This window comes from Dipodomys merriami, unplaced genomic scaffold (genome assembly GCF_024711535.1).
Source record: "Dipodomys merriami isolate MVZ:Mamm:240054 unplaced genomic scaffold, mDipMer1.0.p SCAF_14, whole genome shotgun sequence".
NCBI lineage: Eukaryota > Metazoa > Chordata > Mammalia > Rodentia > Heteromyidae > Dipodomys > Dipodomys merriami.
In genome coordinates, this window is record NW_027202715.1 from 13,190,026 (window position 1) to 13,202,411 (window position 12,386).

Consider the following 12,386-nt stretch of genomic DNA (forward strand, 5'->3'; position numbering starts at 1 on the left):
AGAAATCCCATAAATTAAACATTGTACCATTTTTGTACAACCAGACATTTTAATATATAAGAGGACTCTATGTGGAGAATCTCATCAACACTAAAGGGAAGAACAAGACTGGAAGATTACAGGCAGGAGACAATTGCTATTTTTAATCGATAAATTGTCAATTCCTGTCTATATGAAAAACAATGCATACTATTACACGGTTATTAAGTGACATCAAAAGTTCAACTGGTATCTACAGTTTTGTAAGAGCAGATCATTGTCACTTTATTGTCTAGAAATACTGTAATTTGGGAATAAACTAAAAAATCTATGTAATAAAACATAAAAGTCAGTATTCTACACTTGGGGAGAATATAACTTACCCTATAATATAACAGTCATAGAACAAGAACTAGAACAAGCCATGATTATAATCAGATAAAATAACTAGTTCTTGCGATTAAAAATGCCAATGAGGGGGCTGAGAATGTAGCTAAGGGACAAAGTGCAATAGCCTGGACTTAATCCCTAGTACCAAAAAAGGAGAGAGAGAAAAAAAAAGTTTGGGGGCAAAAAGTGTAGCTTAGTGCTCCTAAGCCTTAGGTTCAATCCCTAGCCCTCCCCCCTTCAATACACACAAGCACACACTACTGAAGTCTTGAATGAGAATACAAGGTAAAAGAATATCTAGTCTCCCCCTTAAGTTTCCTTTAAATGTACAGCTAACCAACACCATCTTACTATCTCCCTAAACATCTCAATGTTACTTGTCTGAGTAAATGGCTGTTTTGGCCAGTGATGTGTGAACAGAAGTATATAGACTGTATAGGTCCTACCCTTAGAGATGGCTCCCATCCTGCACAACTCAGCACTCTAGAAATGCCAGGACACCACTACACTGAGGAAGCCACACAGAGGAAGCCTGGTGTGCTGGCACTGCAGCAATCTGAAAATAAGTCTAAACAAAGACTAGTAATCTAAAGAATAACAAACAACCTATTTTAACCTAATTTAGGATTTCTTTTACAAAGGATGAGTCAAAGCCCAAGATGAAATAATTTTTAACCATGTTTCACTAAAATTAAAACCAAATAATAAATGACATACTAAATATACAAAAATATGCTGATACTAGCGATGAGAAAAGTATATACTTACAACATTTAAAAAGTAACAAATTAGGGCCGGGCGCTGGTGGCTCACGCCTGTAATCCTAGCTACTCAGGAGGCTGAGATCTGAGGATCGCGGTTCAAAGCCAGCCCGGGCAGGAGAGACCCTGAGACTCCTATCTCCAATAAACCACCAGAAAATCGGAAGTGGCGCTGTAGCTCAAGTGGTAGAGCGCTCGCCTTGAGCTGAAGAGCTGAGGGACAGCGCCCAGGCCCAGAGTTCAAGCCCCACGACCGACAAAAAAAAAAAAAAAAAAAAAAAAAAAAAAAAAAGTAACAAATTAGGGCTAGGAAGGAGGCTCAGTGGTAGAGCGCTTGCCTTGCATGCATGAGGCCCTGGGTTCGATTCCTCAGCACCACATAAGCAAAAGGAAAAAAGCCGGAAGTGGCGCTGTGGCTCAAGTGGTAGAGCGCTAGCCTTGAGCTAAAGAGCTGAGGGACAGCACCCAGGCCCAGAGTTCAGGCCCCACGACCGGACAAAAAACAACAACAACAACAACAAAAAGTAACAAATTAAGAGATATAATAAACAAATTATGTAAGAGAATGGAAAAATGCAGAAGCCAATGAAAAAATACAAAGGCAACTTAAAAGGCAAATTCTTTAAATTATTAAAATACTGAGAAGAGCTACCTGAACCATACTGAGTGATTTCAACTGATATTTTAGTAAAAGATGTGTTACCTTTTAATGAAAAAGAAAACATCCAATGGATTTTTGAACAAGAAACGGAAGGAAAAAAGAAAACAATAAAGTTGCTTTTTTACAAGGGGCAGACAGATATGAAGTAATCCTTACATGTACTTACCTTTTTATAGTTTTGACTTTTGGAAGTCTGTCAATGTGTACATATTCAACAAGAAAATTGCATCAGTAAGAATGGAAGGATGCACTACTCTCACCATCACTTGGTAAGCTTATTAAACATGCAAATATCCAGCCTCACCAAATCCAATCACAAAATCCAACTGTGCATTTTAACAAGATGTCCAGGAAATCAAAGTGCACATTCAAGTTGCTGAATTGCTGCATTACACATTGAGCTGGAAGTGGGACACTGTTCTGAACAACTTTTTGCCACAGGCAGGTGCACCAAGTGCTATCCACCCCATCACGGCCTAAGTGAGCACCTGCCCCAATCGCTTGTGGCTACCACATTCCCATTACTGCTCCCTAGGCTGACTTCTCCAACTTCGTTAATAATGCTTCCCAGCCTACTTTTTCAACCTCCACTCCCTACCCATAGATCTGTATGATCTATGGGATCATACAGATAATGAGGTTTTAGGCACCCACAACTTCAGGCTTGGTTGATGGAAGATGTCCCTTTCCCACTACTTGTGTTAGAGTTTTAGTTTTGTTGAATCCAATACTTTGTATTATTCTCCCAGTGAGTGGAAGAAGCTAGAAAACAACAGAGTACATATGAGAAAATGGAACCAGTTAACTTGAGGGGAAGTATGGGGTTAGGATAGATTGGAGAGAATGATGGAAAATGATCTAGATGCATTGTATTTATAAACTGACATGTTTGGGGCCAGGAAGGTGGCTCAGTGGTAGAGTGCTTGCCTTGAATGCAAGAGGCCCTAGGTTCGATTCCTCAGCACCACCTAAGCAGAAAAAGTCGGAAGTGGCGCTGTGGCTCAAAGCTAGCCTTGAGCTTAAGAGCTGAGGGACAGCACCCAGGCCCAGAGTTCAGGCCCCATAACATAAATAAATAAATAAATAAATAAATAAATAAATAAATAAATAAATAAATAAATAAATAAGTTAAACTGAAATCTTTTTATAAATTTTAATAATAATAATAAAGAAAGTTGCTAACGGGGGAAAAAAATAATTGAAAAAGAAAAATCCAACCAGACAGCAGTGGCTCACACCTGTAATCCTAAGCTACTCAGAGGGCTGATATCTGAGGATCTCGGTTCAAAGCCAGCCCGGGCAGGAAAGTCCCTGAGACTCTTATTTCCAATTAACCACCAGAAAACCAGAAGTAGGGCTGCGACTCACGTGGTAGAGCACTTGCCTTGAGCTAAAGAACTGAGGGACAGTGTCCAGCCCCAGAGTTCAAGCTCCACAACCAACAACAACAACAACAACAAAAAAAGATTCATTTGCTTGGGGCTTAGAATGTGGCTTAGTGGTAGAGTGCTTGCCTAGCCTGCATGAAGCCCTGGATTCAAGTCCTCAGTACCACATAAACAGAAAAAAGGCCAGAAGTGGTACTGTGACTGGCAAAATATAAAAATTAAAAATATTTATTTGCTCTAGTAAAGTGAATAAAACAGTTCTGTACCTATTTTATATCTATCAGAGATTTCAATAAATACATTGCTGTTTGCTCACTGTGAGGACAAAAGGCAAGAAAATAGCTGTGGAGATGAGCTGACATTGATCTCTCAGAACTTCTTTCTAGGACACAGGCGTAACTCTACATGCATATATGAGTATATATTCATATGGATATGAATATGTACACATCAACATGCATGTTTTCTATCTCTAGCTGCTAACATGGCCAAGAAACAATGTAGGCACACCTAGTGCCTAAATCTTGGTCTCTAATAGCATCTCCAACTATAGGGAATGAGTACCTTTCAGAAAATAAGCCTGACTCCAGGGCCGGAGCCCAGCAAGAACAAGTTGAACCTGGAATATTGTATTATTCAAGCAAGTAAGGAAATATTCACAGAATGAATGGCAGAGACATGGGGTGAGGACAAAACAGCTTAAAGAAGATCCACTAACCAAATCAGGACAAATTTAGATCTAAAATAATTTAAGTACAACATGGAAAATACACCTAGATCTCCAAATCAAGTCACAGAAACAAAGAGTAGAAAGGTGGTTGCTAATAGCTGGTGGTAGATCTTGATAGAAATTTTCAGCTATATGATGAAAAGTTTTAGAGATCTAAATTATAGTGTGAGTATTATAGTTAATATACTTTATGCTTAGCAGTTTGTTAAGATCTTAAAGAGTTCTAATTACATATGTGTATACACATATATGAGCTTAATGCTGTACTTAGCTTACAATGTATATTTAGAACATAATACATTTTTATCTATTGTAACTCAATAAAGCCAGACAATAAAAACAGATTCATGAGACTATACTGACGAAAAAAGACAATAATGATGTTCAGGCTCATGCTTAAATTTTTTTGAAGAACTGGTCAATGTCACTCCATACATACCAACAACGTAAGCACACACTCTAATGAAGAATAGGGAATTTGAATTGGCTTATTGTCTCTTTTAGTTGCATAGGAGAAAGTAATTATCAGAAGAGAAATGGACATGGACAGAACCTGGTATCCTCCAGAAGTGCTATCCTGAAAAGTACATACCATTACTTATGCAATGTCCCAGAACATACTATCTGAATCCAATTGTGAGAAAATACTGAACTAAATAAAAACCAGGAGCTCTTTCTAAGGGGATGACCAGATTATCAATAAAGACAAAACAAAACAAAAATGCTATAGAAATGTTTTAGGCTAAAGTGAGATTAATAGCTAAGTATGTTTACTATCTCATCCCAGACTGGGTCCTGTACTGAAAAGGAGAAAATGCTAGGACAAAGGATATTATTGTGTCAATGACAAAAAATGGAACAGAATAAATTGGTAAAAATACTGTAACAATATAAATGTAATAAAGCTGCTAACTATGTTGTGAATATGGGTGCCTATGACTATAAAACTCTGTCCTGATATTCATCAGTCTAGAAAAGTCAGCTATAAAGTTAACAGGAAGTATTACCCACAAGAATATGATACAACTATGCAGTGCCATAAACACATCCTTCTTTGACTACTGCTTTCTTAACTACGAAAAACTCTGCTCACTAAAATCAAGACTATTAGAAACTCTGGATTTGTACTCATGCTCCCCCAGTTTCTGGATTCCTGCCCTTACCACATGGAGGGCTTTCTAAAATAGAATCAAAACACAACCCAGCCACTATCCATGAAGTAAGCCCACTGAGGGTGCAAAGCTGCAGGGATCAATAGGCTACTAAGGAATTAATAACCCTCATATTTATGTGGACAAAGGAATTTCTGCCTTCCTCCAATCAGACAACTTTCTTTTTTTTCTTTTCTTTTTTTTGGGGGGGGGGGTGGACCTGAGGCTTGAAGTAGGCCTGGGATTGAACGCTGTCCCTGAGCTTCTTCTGCTCAAGGTGAACACTCTACCACTTGAGACACAGCACCATTTCCTGCTTTTTGGAGTAGTTTATTGGAGATGAGAGTTTCCTGCCCCGGCTGGCTTCAAACTACAATCCTCAGATCTTAGCCTGCTGAGTAGCTAGGGCTACAGATGTGAGCCACCAGCACCTGGTGACAACTTTCTTAAATAGCAAGGGAGTAGCCACCATGGTACAGACTTGGTATGAGCTCTCACTCTCATTCTTGAATGGCCCGTCTTACATTTATTTGTACTCATGCTGAAGTTTCCCATACCCTTCTAGCACCGCAATGTGGACAACCTAGGGTGTTATCTTTACTAACGTCCTAATGGCAAAGGGCTTTGTCCTGTATGTCCATTCTACCCTATAATACATAGTGCCATTTTAGTAGAACTCAACATCAATAGCCATTTGAAAATCATGCTGCCAATCCCTAGAATTCTGTCAAAGACTTTAAGAAGTACCTGAAGAAACATACTCAAAGGTCTCAAACCAAGAGCCATAACCTGGACTGTCAAGCCAGTTTCCTTGTATCTTTTATTTTTCCTTAAATGGTTTGTCCTTTTCTTGACTTCTATATAGGACTATGTCTTGAACTGTGATGTTACCTTTGGCTGAATTCATGAAAAGGAAACAAAGGAAGAAGAAAAGCTCTGCCACTAGGATCATTTCTTTAAAAATATATCTACTTGTGCTGGGAAGGTGGCTCAGTGATGAGTGCTTGCCTTGCATGCATGGGGCCCTGGGTTCAATTCCTCAGCACCACATAAGCAGAAAAAGCCAGAAGTGGCACTGTGGCTCAAGTGATAGAGCTGAGGGACAGCAGCCAGGCCCAGAGTTCAGGCCCCACTACCGACAAAATAAAACAAAATAAAATAGAAATAAATAAAAATGTATCTACTGCACTAGATTAGAAGATTAACGTCATAAAGCCAGAGATAAGTCTTGATTCAAAGCTCAGGCCTGGTGCTTTGAGAGATTTTTGCATAGCACACTGCAACAATTTTGTGAATTTCTACATTTCTGAGAGAACAGGAGGCATGGTAGAGCTTGTAGTGCATCTGATGTTGACCTGTTTATACATAGTGTTGCTCTGCTCTAAACCTATCTAACACTGCTCATTTAAAAATCATCTAAACTCGAAGTTCCTCCAAAATCCTATTAAAACGTTCTTTGGCATGGTGTCCCATAGTTGCTTTATTACACACCAAATCACTAACCCAAACCTTGTCAGATTAGAGGTTTCACATACAACTGAAATCTTCAAGGGAGATCAGAGACAGAAAAATGCTGGCTGAAATTTCCTCAAATTTAGCAATTTTCAATTAAAAGAAATTAAACAGGCTAGTAAAAGACTGTTTCCGGCATTGGGAAATTTTAGGTAAAAAGGCTATAGTTAGCATCTTTAGTCTCCTATATTGTGATAATGTATACCTGTTCTCAGGCTCTTAATTAATCTATGAGCTACATTTCAAGACTCATTTTCTGGAAATTACAGGACCGAGAAATTTAACTTTCAAACTTTAAAGATATCTACATTAACAATAAAATTAAAAGACTATTAATATATTCATTCTTTATTTAAACCCTTAAATTTCTTAAATTCCCTCCCTCTTTCTATTCTCCATCCTCTTATATTCACTGGGCTCCATCCCAAGCCCTTTTGGCTTTATTTTAATCATAAGATAGTATCTATCTTGCTAACTCTGTAGGGGCTGGCCACAAATTTTGATCCTCCTGCATAGAGTTAACTATGCTACCAAACCCAGCTATAGTTTTTTATTTTGTTTTTTAATTTTTTTCCTATTGGCCATAAGGCTTGAACTCAAGGCCTGGGTGCTGACCCTGAGTTCTTTTGCTCAAGGCTAGTACTCTACCACTTTGAGCCACAGTGCCACGTATAGTTTTCTTATGGTTAACTGGAGATAAGAGCCTCATGAATGTTCCTGCCTGGGCTGGCTTTGAATAGTGATCCTCAGATTTCAGCTTCCCAAGTAGCTAGGATTACAGGCATGAGCCACCAGCACCCAGCTGTATAGTTTCTTTTATTCAAGTTTTATATCCATTATGTCTCAGGTTTCTTGTCCTATAGAATATAGTGAATGTTGTAATACTCTCCTGATGAATGAATTCCAAGATGGCAGATGAATCTTCATACACATAAAAAAAAAAAAAAAAGGTGACAATGGGTAAATCATTTGACAGAAAACTCAGCTGTTTCACAAGCGTGGGTTCTAACTGCAAAGGAAGAACTATGTGGAAGAACATTTGTTCTTGGGTAAGATGTGGGAGTCTTACTTGTCCTTTAAAGTCCCTTTAAAATCTCCTTCAGTTGTAAGATGTTGTTTTTAAGTTGACAATCTATATAAATTCCTTTTATAAAGCAAAAATGAATATATGAAATATAAAGCTAAATTAATCTTTAAAATTGCAATATTCTAATACAATTGAATATGTAAGTGGGATTTAATGAAAAATAAATCTTGATCCATTCGCCCAGAAGCTAACTATCCAGTGTCATATTGAATGACAGAAGGGAAGAAAAAATTTAAGTCCAAAATGTTCCTTAGAGAGTCAGACTAAAAAGACAGACCAGATGGGCCTAGCATTAAACTACAAGAAAATTATGAAAACAGCAGTAGAAATATTTGAGAACTGAAAATGAGGCTGACCTCATATTAGTTTCCTCAATGACCCAACATCAGTTGGAGAGTACAAAACAAGATGGCCCACATCCCAAGTAGACTATAACCCACTAAGTACTTAAGGTCATTCAGGCCAATTATATAAACAATGCATTTCCGGTAGGCAAGAAAAGGGGGAAACTAAATGCAAAGGTAGAAATCAAACCACAACAAAGCAGGCAGATGACATGATCTACAAGGAAATTGTAGCCAAAAAAACAAGGCAACATTTCATGAACAAAAGCACAAGAAATGCCAAATGATCACTAAACAATAGGTAGTTTAAATTCAGATACACACAAATTCAATTGCTCAAATGCTATCTTTACTTTCCCAACTGCCAAGTAACAGCTTTCCGGTATCATTATTTCAACAATGTGTCTTACCAGTTTTCATAACCCTCCCATCTCCTTTCTGTTACTTTCTTCTCCCAAGCAGTCCTCAATCCCAATTTAAATCACCCTTCTCTACATTCCTAGTGAGGTGCTAAGGGAATATTCTCACAGATGGCATTCTTGAGATACTTTTCTAAATACAGTGAGGTGAGGAGAGGCAAAGGGGAACTCTTGATTAAGGTAAGCTAAGTGGCACTAAGGTAGATGACTTGTGTGGTCAAGAAATTGGTTATGTGCATGAACTGGGCAAATAAGTAAACACGCTGAAGAAAATATGAACCCGATTTTTCATTGAAGGCAAAGGGAGGTAAAAATGCAGAAAGTGAGAAGGGTAGAATAAAATATGGTGTAGGGCCAGAACTAAAAGGATCAGTGTGAATTCATGGTTCTCAGTACACAGAGAATGACTAGAATATAAGCATGTTTGTGAATATGAGAACATAGAGTTATTTTTATGTTTCCTAGCTGTGAGTACTCACAGGACGTAGAAGCAATGACACCTCGAAAATAACTGTACCCAAGCCAGGTACTGGTGGCTCCCGTCTGTAATGCTAGCTTTTCAGGAGGCTAAGATCTGAAGATCATAGTTCAAAGCTAGCCCAGGTAGGAAAGTCTAGGACTCTTATCTCCAACTAACCAATGAAAAGCAAGTGGAGCTGTGGCTCAAATGGGTAGACTGATTGTTAGTCTTAAGGGAAAAAAGCTCAAGGACAATGCCCAGCCTTGAGCCAAAGACTGGCACAAAAGGGGAAAGGAAGGGAGGGAAAGGGGAGGAGAGGAAGAGATATCCATATTCAGGTAACTAGATTACTGCTATGAAATACCATTCTCTACTAAATTGAAACAGGAGTTCTTGGAGAAATGCCTGACTCTATAACCAGGCAAAATATATGGTGTATTTGGAACCAGTAAAGAAATGTAAAATGATGGGCCATGGCAGAAGCCAAGTTGAAGGGACATCTACTGATCACATCTAAGAAAATATAAATTTAAGACCAATAGAACTATCAAATAAATAATAAGAAATCAATGAGTGAAGCAGAAATCTATGAATACAAATACATATATGAAGAAAACAAGATCCACCTTTAAAAAGGCCTACTATTAACTGTAGAAGTAAAGATAAAATCAGGATATCACATTTGTCGATCATAAATAATAAAAATTAGAACAAGTGCTAACTGTACTCATAAATTGATAAGTTGAACTGAAATCCTTTCAAACTACACTTAGAGATAAGCTCAAAAAAAAAAAGAGCTAAAACTGAGGACAGCAATACAATCTGTAATCCTAGCACTCAGGAGACCAGCACAGGGTATATAGCAAGACGTTATTTCAAAAAGGAAAAAAAAATCTTAAATTTTAAAAAGGGGAAAAAAATTAGTGCTAAAACTAGTATGTTAATGTTTGACATGGAAAAATGAAGAACCTGATTGAAACTCCCTAACATTCAACTAACATCAACAGTACAGGTATAAAGTGACATTGTGTCTCTACCTAGTATGACATGGTGAGAACACATCACCTTTGGTGTTCTCAACCAAAATCATGACAATGAAGAAGTATCAAAAGCCAAGATGAGGAACATTCTACAAAACTAACTTCAAAAATGTTGGAACTGCTAGTTATCAGAGACTCACACCTGTAATCCTAGCTATTCAGGAGGCTGAGATCTCATCTTCAATTAAACATTAAAAAGCCAAAAGTGGAGCTGTGGCTCAAGTGGTAGAGTATTAACCTTGAGCAAAAAGAGCTCAGGGACAGTAGCCAAGGCCCTGAGTTCAAGCCCCAGAACTGCCCTTCCCCGCAAAATGGGGGGAAAAAATGTTGAAACCATTAAAATACTAGGAAAACATACTTTAATAGAATGAAGAAGAATAGACTTGTGACAACACAGTATAATTTTGAACAGAAAATCATGGGCTCTTTGTGTTCAGGAGAGGTGGTTTACTTATTATACTACAAAATTTTTTTAATCAGAGCCAATTAGTAAAATTTGAATGGAACTTGCGGTTAATTTCATTACATCAGTGTTAATTTCTTGAATTCATACTCTATTTCTGTGCTTTTTGAATATTTTTAGAAGTACAAAGCACCATAAAGGGCATGGGCCTAAATTTACTCTTTAGTCAGCCAGACAAGACATATACACACAACACACATACACATTTCTGTATCAAAGGGGGATGGTTTTCATCCCCAGATGAAACCATTTGGCAGCATTTGAAGATGGTTTTGGTTAAAATTACTCAGGATGGAGATGCTTCTGAATTTAACAGACAGAGCCCAGCCATACTGCTGTATAGCTTGCAATATACAGGACCACTCTCCACCACCAAGAATTATTAAATTCAAAATGTCAACAGTACTTAGGCTGAGAAACTAACACTTGGAAATGGGTCACCAGTACCATTAAATCTAAGCAGATTAAAAGAACTAATCAAGAGACCCAGATACTCCCATAGCCACATGAAGGAGTCTCTATTACAGAGCATAGGACAACTACTGAGATCATTTCCTATAACCACTTGTGCAGATTGCCACCCAAAAATGCAGGAGAGTAATGGGCATTAAAATCCTTTGGAGAATTGAGCTTTCTATGAATACTACTTTCCTCATATTAAAAAAAAAAAGTGACATTTACTCAAGCCTCTTCAGGGAATAAAATAATAGCACTATTGTGTTAACATAGGGCTTTACCCATATTACATCTTTCAAATGACTTCAAATAGCTTTTAGTTTCAAAAAATTAGCATAATCACTGTAATTTTCCTCTGAAACAAACATACTACCTCAACAGTAAATAGGTCTGCTACTGACTCAGTTGTTGTGACCTGATTTACTTCAGGCTAGATAGATGCCTTCAAAATCAGGTCAAGTACATGTACACTAGTACTTGCTAAGCTTATGTTAGTAGAAAAAACAAAAGCCAATACTGTTTAAAACTAAGTTAGAAAAAAAAAAAAAAAGCACAAGGCCAATAGTAGAGAACTTGCCTAAAATACACTAGAGTCTGAACTGCATTCCCAGCACTGGGAGAAAATAAACAATATACACATACAAACAGAACAATGACTTAAATGTATTATGATTAGATAAACAATGTAAAAATTAACTCAAATTTTATTTTTGCTGCTGCCAGAGCCTGAATTCAGTACCTCACACTTGCTCACATTCTTTGCTCAATTGCTGCTCTCCCACTTGAACCATAACTCCAATACATCTTTTTGGAGATGGCCTCTAGGAGACTCGTCTACAGGGGCTAGTTTTGAACTATAATTCTCTGAATCTGAGCCTCCTGAGTAGCTAGGAGTACAGGCATGCCTGTAATCTGTTTTCAATTGTTTTTGTTTGGTTTTTTTAAAGTGGTCCTGGGGATTGAACTTGGGAGTTTCATGATTGCTAGGCAAGCACACTACCACTTGAGCTATGCTGCCAGCAACCGAGCCTGTAATAGCTGAGCACATTACTATGACCAGTCATCCTTAGTTAACTACAATTTAAGGACAAAAGAAGCCAGGTGCAGACGGCACATGCCTGTAATCCTAGTTACTCAGGAGGCTGAGATGTGAGAATCACCATTCAAACAAAGCCAGCCAAGGAAAAAGTCTGTGAGACTCTTATCTCCAGTTAAATCACAGAAAAAGTGGAAGTGATGCTGTGGCTCAAGTTGTACAGCATTAGCCTTGAGCAAAAGCAGCTCAGAGACAGCAAAACAAAACAAACAAAAAAGCCCAATAAACAAAATGTGAGTACATTATATATCCCAAAACAGATGAAATTTTCAAATATTCTGTAACATGAATGAACCTTAGAAATATTGTGTTTAATAAGTTAAGCTAGAGAAGAATATCATATGAGTACATCATTTATGAGACATTTTTTACCATGAGTGAAAAAGAATGAGGAATTACTGTTTAATGAGCACAGATGAAAAACTTTTGTTTATACTTTTTTTTATAAA

General features: G+C 37.6%; 1 protein-coding gene across 4 annotated transcripts in view; it reads right to left on the reverse strand.

Moving 5' to 3' along the window:
- Positions 1 to 12,386, reverse strand: part of Wapl (WAPL cohesin release factor) — a 68,432-nt gene that overhangs the window by 33,945 nt on the left and 22,101 nt on the right. The gene's annotated exons all lie outside the window — the stretch shown is intronic.